We start from the raw sequence: 13,144 nt of genomic DNA, 5'->3' as shown, positions 1-13,144 counted from the left end.
TCAGAATAACAGAATATATGCAGCACAAAAACTAGCTAGCTTATTTTGTGTTTTGCTTTATTTTTTTTTATTAGTTAATTATCCAGGTGGAGTTCACCTTTACTGGATGGAATTTTTTTTAAAAGATAAAGTTAGTGTCCATCGTTAGACCTTTAGATGTTTCAATGGAATATACCAAAGGCCTTAGGAAGATTCATATAGATAAGTGTCTAGCATGGATACAATCAGATAAAATACTGATAATTTGTCGAAGATAAAGACTTTGTACCAAACCAAAGTATTATGAATATCAATACATGTGAACACAGATATATATTTAGTAGATTTTGTATTTTTTTTGTTTAACTTTTACACACATTTCTAATAATCCTAATCCTCCTAATTCACTAATCCCAAACTCCCTATATCTAGTTATCCTAACACTAAACCTTCTCATGATACTCATACTAAACAAAAGCAATACAACCCAAAAACACCCTTATCCTATTTCCACAAACCCTTAATCTAATTATTCCAAATCTAAACACTACAAGCCTTAAGTCTCCGGACTCTAATTCTCATTATCTAAGCCATGTTTTCCGAAACCTAAACAGCCATAACCCTAATTATTCTAACCCTAAATCCTCTGATCATAATTCTTTTGTCCCTAATTCCCAATATTAATGCTTGAAAACTAAAGTTTAGCATTGGTCATTTCTTAAAAATTACTTAGATCTATTTGTTGTCAGATTTTTTTACATAAACTCTTTTATTATGTGTAGGCAACTAAAAAAACTGCTCTGTAAAAAAAAAATGTTCATTATGTATTTCCCTATTAGCTACAGCTCTATGTTGTGGCGTATACAGCAAAGGTGTATATTAGTGTAGATGTGGATGCTTCTTATAAAGAACTTGCAAATGTAGTGGGGTCATTGGGGTTTAGAATTAATTGAAATTTACCAAAAAACAATCATTGCCATCCATAATCTTACCAGGATTTGCAAGAGATTTGCCAAATATATATCTAAATGTAAAAAATAAAATAAAGTGTGTGTATATATATATAAAACCAAATGTCATATAATGTTTGAGCTAACTAATTTTGCCTGCCTTTAATGCATTAATTAACTGATTCTGCCATTTTTTATTTATTATATTGTTTGTCACTATGACTCCATTGTTTCTTCACCGGGACAAACACTTAATTTGCCTTTGGTGTATTATTATATTCTCACAGTGATGAATGATGTGTAATATGGTCTATATATCACACACCAATTCTATACACTTTTATTTATTTTTTAATATTTCTGGTTTTTTTCTTCTACACACCTTATACCATATATATATATATATATATATATACAGTTGTGGGTGTGTATGTGTACTTGTTTATTTATACATATGTATTTTACTTTGTCTTGCCCTGCATGCTAAAGCTAGTGGTTCCCAGCCCCACTCAACATTGTTGGCTTGTTCACTTAAATGTTATTTACCTATCTGCTTATCTCTAAAGACTTTCTCTGTTATTTCTGCATCCCCCCCCCCCTTTATTTTGATACCCACCCGAATGTCTTGCTTGACCAATCCTCACCTCCTTTGTGCATCTCCATTTCATAGCTTTATTGCAACCTTTTTGACCCTATCATCTCTGTCTTCCACAGTCTGAGTTAAAAGATCCCTGCTGGAAACCAGAACAGTTCTCAGTTGCCTGCCCACCCCTCCCCTCACCACCCCAAGCTCTTTATTCAATTTATAGATAGAATCTCACATACAATATTAGATAATTAGAAATGACAGCTACAAACACTACCAGCATTCAGAACACTCCTACACTCCCTTAACCCCTAACACTCAGTCCTCATTCTCCTTACTTCTGCCCACTCTGCTTTCTCAAAGTACTTACTCATCTGAGCAATGCTCTATCTTATCCTCTTTTCCTTTTCTCTCCTCTCCCTCAGCATCAAAATATCTCCTTACACCAATTTCCCTCAACAACACAATCACATCCACATTAATCTATCTCTGCTACACTCCCCCCTTCTCTTATCTCATGTCTTGCACTCATTTCTCTATTCTTTCTCTCCTGCTCCCACCCAATCTCATCCTAGACCCTGCCCATATAAAACCCATTCACCCCTCCTGTCACTATCTCTCCTCCTACTTCTAGCAGTTGGTGACGTCTCTCCCAACCCAGGGCCCTTCACCTCATCTGATCACACTAAAACAACTAGAAACCCCACAAACCTCATCCAAATACCCTGCAGTTTATCCTCCTCTACCAACATTCACTGTGCATTCTGGAATGCCCGTTCCATCTGTAGCAACAATAAATCAACAGCCATACACAACCTTTTCATCTCTAATTCCCTCACACTACTAGCACTTGCTGAGACCTGGCTTTCCCCCTCTGATACCGCTACTCCAACTTCTTTATGTTTCGGTGGACGACAATTCTCCCACACACCCAGACCCAACTGTCAAGGCCGCCGCTGTGTAGGCATCCTTCTCTACCCTCAATGTACCTTTCAACCTATCCTCCCTGTCCCTGCCCTATCCTTCACTTCCTTTGAAGTTCACACAATCTGCATATTTAAACCCACTCCTTTAAGAATTGCCATCATCTATCGCCCCCCCGATCATCCGAGGCTATTCATTGAACACTTTTCTTCCTGGCTACCCCACTTTCTCTCCTCTAGCACTCCTTCCCTCATACTTGGAGACTTTAACATCTCAATCAACAACCTAAACTGCCCTGATGCCTCCCATCTGCTCTATGTAACCTCCTCTTTCAGCTTCACAAATTGGTCTACTCATACAGCAGGAAACACCTCTAATCTCTCCATTGTTCCATTTCCTTTATCTGACCACCATCTGCTGAACTTTGACATCGGCATACCCACACTCAAATCTCACCACCCTCAACTCTCCAATCCCGTCGAAACCTCCTCAGCCTTGACCTCCAACATTTCTCCACCAAACTTCAAACTCTCCTTTTACCCATCTCAAATCTAACTTGCCCTAACTCTGCAACCTCCTTCTACAACTCTACTCTCTCCTCTCAACTAGACATTATGGTGTTTCCTACATTTAAATGCAGCAAGTGTTCCCAATTACAACCCTGGCACACCAAGCTGACCCAATATCTCCAAAAATGTTCCAGAACTGCTGAACGCTGTTGGAGAAAACCTCACTCTGCACCGGACTTCCTCCATTATAAATTTATGCTGAGCTCCTACACTCTGACTCTTTCCTCTGCAAACGTAAATTACTACAACACCCTCATAGGCACACTGTCCCATCAACCCAAATGCCTATTTCACACTTTTAATGCTCTCCTTCGCCCTGTTCCTCCCCCTCCTCCTACCACCCTGTTCACCTCAAACTTTGCAACTCACTTCACTGAGAAGACTTCTACAATCAGGGAAGAGAACCCTAATCTCTCTCCCTCCCCTTCCAATACATCACCCAACCCCACTCACTCCACTGTTCTATGCTCATTCGCACCTACTACAACAGAAGAGGTTTCCGCTCTGCTCCGGTCCTCCCACCCAATCACCTGTTGCCTTGAACCTATTCCCTCATATCTCATCCGCACTCTGTCTCACTCTCTTGCTTTTACTCTCACTAAGAGTGAAACAGCTGTGACTAAAGTATTCAATTATTTAATTGCTGCTAAATCTCGTGGCCATCTGATGCTCGCCTCCAAGACTTCTCCAGGGCTCCACTTTTTCTGTGGAACTCCCTTCCCTTCTCCATTAGACTTTCACCCAGTCTCCACATCTTCAAAAAATCTTTGAAAACACACTTCTTCAGGAAAGCATTCAATTTAAATTGTTAGCAAAAATAACCTAATAAGTTCCCAATTAATACTTTTCCAGCAACCTATTACATTAACCCTACTTATACCCTTTGTGTCACTATGCCCCACTCCCTCTAGAATGTAAGCTCATTGAGCAGGGCCCTCAACCCCTCTGTTCCTGTCCGTCCATTTGTCTGGTTACAATTTACGTGTCTGTTAGTCCACCCATTGTATAGCGCTACGGAATTTTGCTGGCACTATATTAATAATAAAATAATAATAATAAAATTATTATTACTATTATTTGTTTACAGTGATATAATCTGTGTAAGTACTGAGTCTGTCTACAGAACCCTGAGCTGCTCCTAAGAGCATTGCTACATTGTATTGACATCATCCTGTGAAGTTACCTGCTCTATGTTTAATCCTGCTTTGCTGATCTACAGAAGTACCCCATCATCTGCACAGAAGAAGCAGATTTACTCTATTACTGTCACAAACTTTAATCAGCCCTATACAACGAAGGTGTCTCGGCACTGCAGAACCTAATTATTCCCTATTTATACAATCTCTTCTCCGACAAATGTAAGGTAAGCAGACACGGCAATGACCGCTTACTGTTCAATAATCAGATGGCAATTGCCTGTGATAGCTCATGTAGCTGAGCATAACATATATCAGATATACAAGGTAAATTGCACTACTACGTGCTTTAGGCAGCACACCACAGGTAAACATCCAATTAAACCTGCACCAGAAGAGCTGTACAAAACATTTTTGTGACATTTACCTTGTTTTTATTCTTCTCCTTTCATTAAAGCAGTCTATTGATCATGGGTTATACACTGGATTTAAAGGAACACTCCCACAACCACAACAACTTCAGCTCATTCCAGTAGTTAGGGAGGAGGAGTTTCCATGTGACTTTTTACCGTTAGGGTAAGTATGAGGAAGGTTTTGCCGTACAGCTAGCGATAGACTGAGAACGTCAGCTGATGGTCTCAGCCTACCAGTGGCTATCCATTAATAAAGTGTGAACTATCTCAATGGGAAGTCATTTAGATAAATAATTAGTACTAATAATATCAAGGTAATATATAATCAGGGAGCATCAGCCACCCAGCAAAACCTTTCACATACTGTGTCGCCAGGCTAATGGCAACATAATGGTTAAGGTAAGATAGCACCCAGACAATCCTGCCCCTAAAACAACCTCAATGAACTGAAGTTGGTATTGGGGTTGGAACATACCTTTAATTAGCACAGCTAATAATCAGATAAAGTGATCTTTACACAAACTGATTTAGCTAACTGCTTGCTTCTTAATATATTTTTGCAGTTTATTGTAGTTTTCTGGACTGTATATGCACTGTGCAGTACCGTATTATTGTTAATAAAGTTTATCAATATTTTCTAGAATATATTATGCATTTTATAGTTATGCTTAACTCTTGTTATCTCCTGTAACCTTCTATCCAAACTTTATATTATTTACTACACAAAGACGAATGCAAGGGTATATACAGTAAGGGAAAAAGTCTTATAAACTGATCATTTTTTTTGTCAGTGGGCAAACGTTCAAAATCAGCAGGGGATCAAATTACCTCCCCCTCCCCCCCCCCCCCCCCACATATCATGCTCCTTACCCCAACTCTTATTTTGACTTATACATCACCTTTAGTCCTTTATCAACATCCCAGTACTAGTTCTACCTAATATATGCCGCCACCATCTGCTTATCACCTGACTCAGTAATCATGTATAGGTGTTAATTAATGACCATTAATGCCATTAAAGTAAGCATTTAGAAAGTACCTTTCACAGCTAAACAACAAAGTAGATTTCTGTCCTATTGTCAAATCACAAAAGAAAAGATCCCAGGGGGAAACAACACCCCTGGAGTCACAAGGTAGGAGGTCCCTGAAATGTCCACATGTGTGTAATTAAAACATAACTTTTATTTAACCGCTGTAAATTAAAAAAAATAGCAGAAACAAAAAAATAGAACTAAAAAGAATGCAGACAGGAAAAGAAAAATGAAAAAATCACTTGTATATAGGAGAGTTACCCTAAAACTGAAATCACTAAGGGTGCCAATACAATCATGGGAGAGAACTCATATCCTATATACTCGTGCCGTAGTGAGATATGGTAGGACAAACTAACGCGCATTGGGGGTACACAACCTATATAAATAACGCATGTAGATGAAAACTACAGCTACCCAAATACCTCCACTAGGATCCTAAGTCCTTAAATTATCAGAGGTTGTTGTATCCTACTGAATGTGGTTAAAGTGAGTAGCTAAAAGTCACTAAACAAGAGTAGCAACCGATAGATACAAATGACAGAAATTCTCATAGTACACAAGAAACCCTTATGTCCTTGTTGCATATAGTAATCATATATCTTTACACTTCTCTGAATCACATCAATAGTACAATCCTGCACAGTCATAATATGTGTTCTTTTTTGTCTATTGTCAAATCAGACTTTTTCCTAGTTCTCAATTCTTAAGTCCAGTAAAAGTCCCACTACAGGAAAACTTATTACACTAGTAGCATCTCTGTTTATCCCAGTATCATCCATCATATAACTATTTCTTCAACTCGACTTTACTCTTTCATCTTCCAGTTTCCAGCTCTCCTACATTTTAATTGTTGTATCATATCTAGACACAGGTATCATACTAATCGATTCCTCCTCCCTGATGTGTTCTATTGCCTCTTTCCTACCTGGACCCCACTTCCTCCTAGAATGTAAAGGTATTTTGATGGTCAATTACTTACTATCACGCATCCAAATTGTAAGAGTATGTGACTTATTCTGGTGGTATACAAAAAAAATAGTTATAAAATATATGAATTTAAGACAGATGTGTATATATCAATAATTGTGTGATATACTGGGATAGACGAACATTTAAAATCAGAAAGATTTTTTTTCCAATAATTAAATATATCAAAGATCCTAAATCAGATAGTTATTTTTTATTTTGTCATAAACCCCATATTTAACACAAACAAAAAAATCTCTGTATTTTCCAAGAACGGTTAATTTTAAATTGCATATACTTTTTTTTAATAAAACAGTCTTTGTTAATTAGTAATTAACAATAATTCGTAAATAGTTTTTGAAGAACTGGTGTATTTAACTTGAATATGTGATAAATTAAGCAACAACCGTTTATCATAGTTGAAAAATGTTGCCACCTAATGCATGAATCTTAAACTGCAAGGGACATTTTGTTTGGTTGAAAAAAACATTTATATTCATCCTTCAAAATGGCCTGGTTGTTAAGGAACATCTTGGTCTCACTTAACCCATTGTGTGCTAATTCTTGGTTGGTGAACCTAGAATCATTATACTGGCTGCTCACAAATGTTTCTGTCAATTTGGCAATGTGAATTATTTAGAGTAGTGTATTCCTGGAGTTTAATGAAGTTTTATCAAAACTTAAAACATATTGAAAGAACAACAAACAAAGCATTTAATGCATGTTGGGGTCACAACTGAGCTGTGGTTAAACTACTATTCTTTTTAAAAAGTGAGTAGGTTAAGAGCGGGCATTATGTTGCTAGGATAGGACCTGCCCAAAATGGGGCACATTGGCGTTGTTGCAGGGTTATGCACTGTTTGAAAAAGTGAGTTTGCTGGATCTTGTATGATCTATCTATCTATCAAGAGCCGCTATCAGGGGATTCAGCCGATACAGCCGTTCAAGGCCCGGGCAAACCAATGTGCATATATAGCAAATATTGCTATAAATAAACATTATTGTATATAATATGTATTGTGAAGAAGGTGCCAGGAGGCTCCAGCTTCAACCTCCGGCAGGTCCTCTCTCTTTTCAGCGAGCCCTGTCTTCCAGAGCGTTGCAGCAGGTTATCACATCAACACTCCAAAAGAGAACAATGAGGTAAAAGCTGGAGTCTCTTGGATCCCCCTTCACTATAGGAGCTTGAACAGTGCCACCAGACCATCAGGGAATGTAGAGTCTTCTCTCCTTAACCACTGGTACGATGCAGGGATGGGAGAAAAAAACAAAAAACTAAAATCTTCTCACTGCCCACAAAACACAGTCCCTATACTACCCCAACAAAATTACACACACACACACACACACACACACTACATCCCCTTTACACACACACACACACAAACACATTGCACCCGCTATAGACTGTAAGCTTGTTTGAGCAGGGTCCTCTTCAACCTATCGTTCCTGTAAGTTTGCTGGTAATTGTCCTACTTATAGTTAAATCAACCCCTTTCATAATATTGTAAAGCGCTACGGAATCTGTTGGCGCTATATAAATGGCAATAATAATAATAATATATACACACTGCATCCACACTACTCACACTCACACACACACACACACTGCATCCACGTTACTTCATCACACACTCTGCGTCAACTTCACTCACTCACTAAATCCACTATACACAAACACACACTGCATTCACCTTTACACATACTGCATTCACTATACACACACCCTTACACATGCATATACTGCATCCTTGTGGACAGACTTAGGGGGTGGCCCCTAGTGGCCAAGGTCTTGAGTTGTGTAAGGGCCCCCAAAATTTCTGACGGCTGCCCTGTATATATATTGATATATTGATTTTCTTACCCCTCCTAGTTGGTATATATTCCTCATTCTCGGTTCCTCTACTAGAGGACTGGGAGTCTGAGGGTTCTGTGCAGTATCTTAGCTGTTCCTAGAACTGCACTCTTATGGACAGAGATCTCAGATGTCCCCAAACTTTACTTTCCACATCCTTTTTAGCTCTTCTTTCAGTCCTTGGTATTTGTCCATCTTCTCATGTTGCTTCATCCCGATGTTACAGTCACTAGGTATTGCCACATCCACCACAACTGCAGTCTTCCGTTCCTTGCCAACCATCACAATGTCGTGTTGGTTGGCTAGTACTTGCTTGTCTGTCTGGATCTGGAAGTCCCACTGGTTCTTAGCCCTGTCATTCCGTTATGGTTTCTCCCATTTGGACTCAGGCAGGTCCAGACCATATTCTGTGCAGATATTTTGGTACACAATACCAGCAACTTGATTGTGTCTCTCCGTGTATGCTGTTCCTGCTAACATCTTGCAATCAGCTACTCTGTGCTGGATTGTCTCAGAGGCCTCTTTGCACAGTCTGCACCTTGGGTCTTGCCTGGTGTAGTAGACTCCCGGTTCTATTGATCTTGTGCTGAGTGCCTCTTCTTGTGCGGCTAGGATTAATGCCTCATTGCTGTATTTCAGTCCAACCACTTGTAGGATTTTGTCATATGAGCCATATCCACTATCTGCCGGTGGTACACCGCATAGAGAGGTTTGTTCTGGGACTTCAGGACCTGTCCTGAAGATACTTGTATGTTGCTATCCTCCTTGCCTCTTCCTCGTGGTTGCCATGTGTTTGTGGTACCCCCAGGTACATGTTCTCTGCATCTTCTATTTAGCCTTCTGGTACTTGAACTCCTTCTGTCCTGATCATCTTCCCTCTTCTAGCTTTCATCTGCCCAGTCTTCTCTAGTCTGAAGTGCATTCTGATGTCCTTGCTGTATATCCTGGTTAGGTGGATCAGTGAGTCAATGTCATGCTCATTCTTGGCATGCAGCTTGATGTCATCCAGAAGAGTAGGTGGCTGATGGTAACTCCACTCTTGAACTTGTATTCGTATCCACTTTTCTTTTTTTTTCCCTTCTTTTTGTTTCAGACTATACCCGCCTCTTTGTAAATTCAGATATGTCATCATATATGGCCAGATATATTAGTCATCATAAACATTTGCTGGCTCGTCTCCAACTACTTAGTCCTCCAATACTCTCTCTTTCCTTTCTTTTTCCCTTCCTTTTCTCTTTTACGTATCCACTTTTCTTGATGATCTAGCTAGGAGGGTTAAGGCCTATGCAAAACAGCATTATGGATAGTGCATCACCTTGGAATATGCCGCATTTGATGTTCACATGTGTTACTGTCCTGGAATTGGCTTCTAGAGTTGTTTTCCCACTTGACCATTGAGATCTTGATGAAGGCTTGTATTGTCTTGTTGACCTTGTGTAGAGCCAAGCATTCATGGTCTACCAGTAGTTGATGTTTTCATCCTCTGGTCTTGTTTCCAATTTCCTTCTAATCATTTCTCATGTACTGACTTGGTGGCTATGATGCCTGACAGGACCTCCCATGTTGTGGAGAGGCAGGTGATTGGTCGGTAGTTAGATGGTGTTCTTCTCCTCATGACCAGTATTTTTCTGCCTTGTATTACCCAGTCAGAGGTTCATTTATGCTGCTAGGCATTCATGCAGCATTGTTAACTTCTTTATCCAGTAGGTGTGGATCATGTCATGCCCTGGGGCTGACCAAGTCTTAATGTGTGCTACACCCTGTTGGATACCTTTGACTGTGATGGTAACTGGCTCCTGTTCTGGCAGCATGCAGTCTGCTTTCAGGTTTAGTAGCCACTGGGCCTTGGTGTTGTTATGCTTCTTTCTCCCAGATGTTCTTCCAGTACTGTTCAGTCTCTACTCAGTGGGTCTTGGGAGGAGATGTGATACCCTTGGATGGTTCCTTGGTAAAGAGGGCATTGATTCTCTTAGTACTCCAGAGAAGCAGAGGCTAAGATAAACAATGCTTGCCTGGCTTTTTTCATCTTATTGATGTCATGTTTTTTCCTTTGTTTTTTTCACCATGTAGATATGTATGCAACTTATAATTATTGTATCACTCAAAAATAATAAACATAAATTTTTTACAAAAAAGATAAAAAATGTTTTCTCCCCAATTAATTATTTATTATTAATGTATTTAGCCAAAGAATGTGGATGAAGAGCAAGTGACCTTGTTTATTAATAATATTCACATTGCGTGAGGGAACAGAAGAGGCCATATCATTTGATCCCTTCTTGCTCATAGAATGGCATAGGGTACCACCACCCCCGCAGCCCCCCTCATATGTGCTATTTGAGTATTTATTTTCATTATTTGTTAACTGCTTCACATTGGAACTCAAGTGGATCAATCTTGAGGCTGTTTGAATAATCACTTTAGATAGTAAATCTAGAGAACTACTTTGAGAGATTATTTTTTGAGTTCACACTGACAAAATAATTTTTTCTGAATTTTTATACTTCAGTGCTGGTTTATATAGGACATTTTTTATATAACTGTGGCACATTTACATGTTTCTTTTATTAAATAGTTTGCTTGCTTGTGTTTTTACTTTTTAATCTTACAAGAAGATTAATTATGCATGTATACAACACATTATATTTTTAAAAAAATTAATTATTTAAACTTTACTCTGCTACTATGGTGTTTTGGGGTTCACAATAAACTGACATAATTTACAGAATTTAAGTGAATATATATATCTCACCCCTACTGGGTGGTATATTTATTCCTCATTCTCAGATCATCTACTAGAGACCTGGAAGTCATTCATGTTCTTAAATTAATGTTCTTACATACATGTATTAATACAAATGTCCTTTAATTAATTAGATTAATTAACTACCCTTACTGTATAACTCACAATTGCTTTCTAAATGTAAATATATTTCAATAATAGTTTTCAAACTTTGATCCACCCTTGATAATAATGCCAATCTTTGGGGTTCCCATAACACAGAGCTATTAAGTATTCTCAAGGTGAAACAACTTTAATATACTAAATATCACCTGACTTCAATTAATCCATCAAAAAATGGATTTCAATAGAAAAGTTGCAAATTGCAACACGTTAATAAGTATATTCATATAAACTAAATCAATGTAGATTTTACTCGCCTTCTTGACGGCCATAAATTGAGATGTGTCTATACTTTACTGACAAAGTTTTAACATTGAACAAAAAAAAAACAACTTTCTGATATTTAAAAGGTTCATTACTCATTTATTTTAAGAGTATGTAAAAGTATATTACCTGCTAATTGATCATTTAAAAAGTATAACAATCTTTAAATTGCTAATTTAAAAAGTATATGAAAGTGCATTATCTGAAAAGAAAAAATAAATGTACATATATACCGGTATGTATAATATAGTAGGTTTTTCCCTTTCCTGTTGAAAAATTCTGGCAACAAGGGCCAATTGGGTGGAGTGAAAGCTTGCTTGGATTGTTTCACTAGTCTATTTTTTTTTTATTGCAACTAACCCAAGAAAAACTTTAGATATATGTAGTTACCTAATAATTTTTCTCCATCAACTGATGAAAATTCACATAAAAAACATTAGCTGCTGCACTCCTGCACTCTAGACTTGGATATGTTCCTCTGTTGAATCTTCTTCAAAATACTACTTTACAGTAACACTGCCTGTCTTTCACACTTTTAAAAAGAGGCTTAATCATAGACTGATCTGACGTGCTCATGTAACCTTGATTTAAGTGAGCTAGAACATTTCCACCATTCAAACAATAAACCATTTTTAAGTGTCAACAAAATGAAATTAACACACAAAGTTAAAAAATGACTCCGTTCAATTTATACCTGATAAAAGCAGCACTATAGTTAAAAGCTCAACCAGGATACAGATGCTGGGAGGTTGTGAGGAGTGTATGCTAAATGCGTGCATAGCTGAACCCTGCAGCAGATCTCTACCATGAGGACTGTCTACCCATCTTTTTATTGCCCTGATGCATCAAACATCTCCTTTTGCCAAATAAAGTCCAGAAAAAAAAAAAAAAAAAAGAATCTGCTTGGGTTTTTCTAGCAACCATAGGATAAAGAGATATGTTGGCATCCTAACTGAAATTAAATGGATGCTAACTAAAGTCATAGACTTGGCTTAGAGATAAATTACACGATTCTCTACAGCAATTAAACACTATATGGTCCTCATGGCATGCCCACCCATTGAGGCAAAGAGTGAACTATTCTGGACACACAGGCTGTGCTAATAGTCTTCCATATTGGTAGACGTCCATCTTCTCTTTTTTTTCCTCTATATATAAATATACAAAGTATGTGTATTATTATTATTATTAATATTATTATTATCATTATTTGTTCTAGGTTTTTTTTATGACTGAACATTGTGTATTCTTGAAGCTGTTCGTCCTGGTACTGTTTTAGTAATGTTTCAGTATTCAAATTCGGTGGAAAAAAAAGAAAGAAACGTGTAATATATAGATTAAATATTATAATGTGTAGGAGTTCATAAGTGTGAAATATAAACATTGAAAGCATACATACATCCTTCCAATTGTCTTTTGTCACAGATAAGTGTAAAAATATATCAGCCAGATTTCCCATTTTATATATACAGCCCAGAATCTTTGTTGTTAGTATAATTATTATTTTATTATTAGTAGTATTATAATTTAAAAAGCACTAACAAAATCCACAGTATTGTACAA

This window comes from Pelobates fuscus, chromosome 3 (assembly GCF_036172605.1).
Source record: "Pelobates fuscus isolate aPelFus1 chromosome 3, aPelFus1.pri, whole genome shotgun sequence".
NCBI lineage: Eukaryota > Metazoa > Chordata > Amphibia > Anura > Pelobatidae > Pelobates > Pelobates fuscus.
Note: the sequence above shows the minus strand (reverse complement) of the source record.